Source organism: Adiantum capillus-veneris, chromosome 8 (assembly GCF_014529385.1).
Source record: "Adiantum capillus-veneris isolate H3 chromosome 8, ASM1452938v2, whole genome shotgun sequence".
NCBI lineage: Eukaryota > Viridiplantae > Streptophyta > Polypodiopsida > Polypodiales > Pteridaceae > Adiantum > Adiantum capillus-veneris.
Window position 1 is genome coordinate 74,931,434 of NC_140938.1, and position 6,000 is coordinate 74,937,433.

Consider the following 6,000-nt stretch of genomic DNA (forward strand, 5'->3'; position numbering starts at 1 on the left):
CAAAGAACAAAAGTATGTACAAAACATGTACAAACATCAGCTTTAGCAATGCGTAAATTGCATTGAAGCTAGGCTCTTCATAAGAGCATATGTAGGATTATAGTCAGTATGAACTTTGAAAAGCTCAATTCGCTTATCTATCAACACATCTCATATGAAGTGATACCACACCTATGTGTTTTGTTTTGGGATGAAACACATGATTCTTTGTCAAAGCAATGATACTCTATCACAATGCAACTTTGGAATCTTTCGATCCTTGTCCATATCTCTCATTAAACATACCAACCACAAAGTGTTGGGGTAAAGGCATTACGCCTTTGCCCGGGACCGGAAATCCAATGTTCAATCGCTCACTGTATGTACATGCACATTCCTTATCCTAGATATACACAAAGAATAAGAAGCTCCTCATCACATTCTTGGAGGTTGCTCCACTCACATAGTGTGTCTTCTACTCTTCTCCTCCCTCGCTACTCTGCACGCATCGCACATCACTTTCGCACTTAGTGCTCTCACAAGTGGTATCAGAGCTTCAATTTGTGCGGGTGTAGTGCAACAGTCGAGTCGCCGGCTTCACAATGACAATCATATTGACGGTATTAGATTCAAGAGAAGGGAGAAGGGAGTTTCTTGGAAACATGTGTGCATCACGAGTTTGCGAGTGATTTTGCTCGTGTACAGCAAAGCGTCTATGTCGACATTATGTGCACACACACAGATTGCAGTGCAAGAGAAGCCCATATTTAAGATATGAGCTTAGACATGTATATTCAACTTGTAGAGAGTTTGCGTAGCAAGAAATTACTGAATTTTGTTGAGAAGAAGCAAGAGCAGCGTGTGCAACAACCTCACCATATCAAAGCTTTGCAGTTTGATTGCTACATTGCAGAGCATTGTGCAGTTTGCATCTATGGATATGTATGGGACACTATGGTGCTATTTGAGAGGGAATTGACCTTGCTTTTGTGTATACAAGTGATGCTTTGGGATGTGACTTTAGGATTGTTACACATCCGGATGCGGTTTTGTATGCATTGTATAATTGTGTGGGGTGTTCCAGAGGGTGGGTTTAATACGATTTTGTCCAATTTATGCTATGTATGCATGTGCGGATACAACTTCAACTTGGTACAGCTCGTAGATAGCAGATTCATAGGTTTACATCTCTTTTGAATAGATACAGGTCCATAAAGACACTCATTCAGAACTGAGTCAGTTTGCTAGGGTTTTGGCAGTGCATGTATACTTTTGGTGGATCTGTTTACTAAGACACTGAGTCTCTTTTGGTGCATTTTTTTTTGGTGAGATTTTTTGAGATGTAACTCAAAATATAGGGGAAACTCTGTCCGTTTGTCCCCAGATTCTCGCTATGTTTTGCACGTATTTGGAGCCTACTTTCTGATGATTTAGTGGTCTGACTTTGACAGGTTTTTTCAGTTTGGACACAATTTAATCAGCTTGGACACAATTTAATGTTCTTTTATCCACTCTCGCAGGAGTGAGGATTGCATATGCTTATGTGTCTACAAAATAACAATCACAGGTTTCACAAGGCTTTGTAGATTTTGCAGGCAGTTTCTTTTATGGGATGTGTTTTGAGCTAGTTTACGCACTACTTGCGTATACGGTTATGCGCTTTATGCTCGGTTAAGCTATTTGTCCTAGTTGTGTACTTGCAAAGTTTGCAGATTGTGGAGCTGTTTTATGCATACGTGAGCATCGATCTTGATGCGTTTGATCATGGTTCCTTGATTGTGTAGTGGTCGAGTTATCTTCTACTCTGTTTCGAGTTTGACATGGTTTATGATAGAGTTTTTACTTGAGATTTCTCGCCATAGTTTGGTTTCTAGACATCCACTTATAGTTGTAGACATGTGTGACAGTTTAGAGTCTACGACGATGACTTGTGAGAGACGGCGGTCTCGTAGTTACCGATATATGGCTTGTTGGCATTGTGGTCACACAGGACACATTAGACACCGTTGTTTTAGACGTATGAGACAACAACAAAGATGTATACGTGGTGTGGTTGAGGTTTTGGAGTGGTGGCTTCATATGCCACTGACGGTGATGTCATGTTTTCCTTTATCGTCCCTCCTCCTTACAAATCTTCTAGAGGTGACACTTCTGCTAGATGAGGATGCAATCTTTTACATCACACCACATTGTGACTGGTTTAGCATCTTCTCTAGTGGGAGATTTGGTTTCCTAGACTTGGCCAATGGTTAAGCATTAGATATTGCATGTACAGGAAATGTTTTCTTGTCATTGCCTAGTGGTGCATCATATACTCTACGACATGCGCGCTATGATCCTCACTTGAGTCGGAGCTTAATCTCAATGAGACAATTAGCAGATTATGGATGTCAGACATTGCTTAGAGAGCACTCTTTCCAGATGTATTGCAGATCATTAGTGATTGCCAGAGGAGCCCGTAGTGGCTTGGTATATCCTATGCATGTATATGAGGTCCGAGATCGCATAGTCTTGATTTTGTTGCTGGCATGCTTTGAGCGAGAGACGAGATATGTCTCCTTCGTGAGTGAGCTCCACCATGCTCACGAGATAGATCATTTAGTTGTGCAGGGCATGCCAATAGACTCTGTAGAGACAGAGGTGGAGTGGAAGTGCTCTCGTGAGACACAACATGTGTTGTCATAGTTTGTGCAGGTTGGATAGAGAAGTTTCACTCACTAGAGACACACACAGAGGTAAAAGACATGGAGGTCTTTGATATGCTCATGCTAGAGGCTGGTGAGTTGGTGCTATGGTTTTGTCTATGGGTGAGAGAGACGTAGCCATCCTAGTAGCGGCGTTGATAATTAGTCCTGATGATGCAATGATTGCACATAGCATAAGGGAGGCAAGTACAACCAGGTTTGCACAAATTTCATCAACGTTTCCACTTCTCATGTATGACCTACTAGTGGCGAGGCCTGACCAAAGAGATGCATTGAGAGAATTTGTAACAGGGATTGTGAGTCGTACGATGACTGACACTAGCATGATGCATAGTGGAGTTTTGCAGACTATATAGAGTTCTCTGCAGAATTTACGTACATGATCTAACGTGAGTACGCATGCTCTCCTATTCCTAGAGCCGATAGGATTGCATGTAGATCAATTGAACAAGACAGTGGGCATAGGTTGAGAGAGTCTCTCACCTATTTTCTTGTACATACTAGTGTTTAGCTAATAGCACTCAGCACATCCCCTTTAAGTGGGAGATTGTTGGGATAAATACATTGCACCTTTGCCCGAGATGCCGGACGTTTGACATCCAACCGCCCTCTGTATGTACATGCACATTCCTTATTCTTGATATACACTAAGAATAAGGATCTCCTCACCACATTCTTGGAGGTTGCTCCACCCACACAATGTGTCTTCTACTCTTCTCCTCCCTCGCACTCTGACACAAAGCTTCCTTTTTGACCTCGAACAATGCAACATACTCAATCTCTGTAGTGAAAAGGTCATACAATTTTGAAGACATGATCTCCAAAAGATAGATCCTCTAGCAAACATAAAAACATAGCTAGATGTAGGCCTCTTGTTGTCTACATTCCTTGTATATCCAAAACTACGTATCCACCAAAATGATGCATGCATCACTATTTCCAACGAATAAGCACCTACTTGTTGTATGAGATGTTGGGGTAAAGATGGTGTGCCTCTTACCCCGGTTGGACATGCTAGAGACGTTTGATCGTCCATTACTTGTACACACCTTATTCTTTACTAAATAGAAAAGTAAGGGGCTCGCTCACACATATTGTGGTGAGCTACTCCATCACATCTTGTGTTCTCTTCTTCTTCTCCGCACATGCATCGCATTTGCACACTCAAAATTGGTATCAGAGCATACATCGATCACGAAGAGCACAATGATGTGGTGGAGATTGCGACAAAGTTGTAAATTTTTTGATACTATTTTGTAGCAAAAATTTGGCTGAGTAAAAGGTCAATTTTTAGCTTGATTATTGAGATCATTGCCGAAAACGTCGTGGTTTACAACTTTCCAGTTGTAAGTTTTTCCAAATTCAACACCAATTTTGCCATACATTTGGCAGACTACTTGCAGGTCGAGGATACACAACTATAGATTTTTATAGGTCTATTTTGACCTATAAAAAAAGGTCGTTTCATGTCCATTCTCATGATTCTTGACCATTTTGTAATCTACAATTTTGTAGAAGGAAGTCTCTAAAAATTCTAAACAGTTTGAGAGATATGCGTTGACTGACTGCAGGGTGTTTGGGAAGTCGCAGGTTAAAATGAAGAGCATGTATGCATACTTTGATGATTTAAAGTGATGTTGGAGCTCATTTGGTACCTTCAGAGAGTTGGAATTGAGCTCTCTTGTGCATAAGTTGAGAGCATTTGGTGGATGTATGCACGCTTGTGGACTCTTAATGACTTGACAATGGATTCATCACAGGTTATGCATGTTGACTCGTGCAACTGAGCCAGTTATGGAGAGAGTGGTACATGGATTTGTAGAGTTTTATGCATATATTTTTGAGTGCATCTTGGTGTGCATTTTGTTGCTCATGATTTTGCCTAAGCTAAGACCCCTCTATTAGCGCCATGGAAAAGAAAGGGCTTATGAAATTTAACAAGGAGGGCTTTTACACTTTGCAAACCAAGTTGAAAGGCTACTTAAAGAAAAAATAGTTGTGCGGAGTAGTCAAGCCAACGATTGTTAATATGTCACCCACCACTGATGGAGCATACATATAAACACAATCTATGAGCACACAAAATCAAGCCAAGGATGAGCAGGCATTAGGAATCATAATCATTGCAATACTTGACAATTATGTACACTTTACTGATGATTGTGAAACCTCATCAACTGCATGGGAAGCACTAGAAAAAAACTTTGGACCTAAGAAAAAGAAGAGCAAATCGATCTTGAAGAAGGATATATACAAATTGAAAATGGAATATAACAAAGATATTGCAAGCTTGGTCAATCACCTTAAAAGAATGACCACACAACTAGCTTATGTAAACAATGTAGTACCATAGGAGGACAAAATTGCAGTTCTTCTAGCAGCCTTACCACCTAGCTTTGACCAGATAATGACCATCATTGAGAAGAAGGATCCAAGACCAGATTTCCAAGATGTAAACAACTCTTTAATGTCTGAGGAGAAGAAGCAATGGAGCAATTCTACTGAGATTTTATAATTAGCTCTAGTAACAAAACTTGTTTCAAGTGTGGCAAAGAAGGACACATAGAAAAGGACTATCAAGCATCAAAGAATTGTAGCATTTGTGGGAAGAAGGGTCACCTTCCTTCTAAGTATTTCAAAAAGTACAGAGGCATGACCAACAAAAATAGAAGGCCGAAAGAATATTTGGCAGAAGAAGACAAAGATGCAGATGAAGAAGAAGGCAACAATAGCCTTCTACTCTATGACGACATTCTCTAGCCTTTTTTTTTGGGGCTTTCCCCTTCAATTGTATTTTTTTGGAGATAGCTTGGACCAGCTTGGAGATAGTTTTATACCTCTGTTTGAGGGGAGGTGTTGAGTATCTCTTAGATTAGAGATAGTTTGTCTCCTCGATTGAAGATGTTCTTTTTGCTCCTAGATTAGAGTGTGCCAAAGATATCGGTTTCTTCATTATCCAAACCTCAAGGAGAGGATTGTAAGGTGTTGTTGTTGAGCAGACTCACTGCTTGCAATCGCTAGCAAAGCGAGAACTAGGCTAAACAACAAGATGTCAACTGGGGACAAAGCTTGACCCATAGGCACATGGAAACAAATAGGTGGCTGTCAATCACCTACTCGACCTTCCAAGACAATCACTACCAAAGGAAACCAACCAAAGCACACTAAGAAAATGCAACCACTACCTTTCCTATGAAGCCAATGCTCACCGAAACATAAGATAATGTTGTCGAATCTTCACGAAACTCAAGGTCTAACCTCTACACAGCTAGAGGACAACATCCTATGGTCTCTAACCCAACTTACTACCCATAAA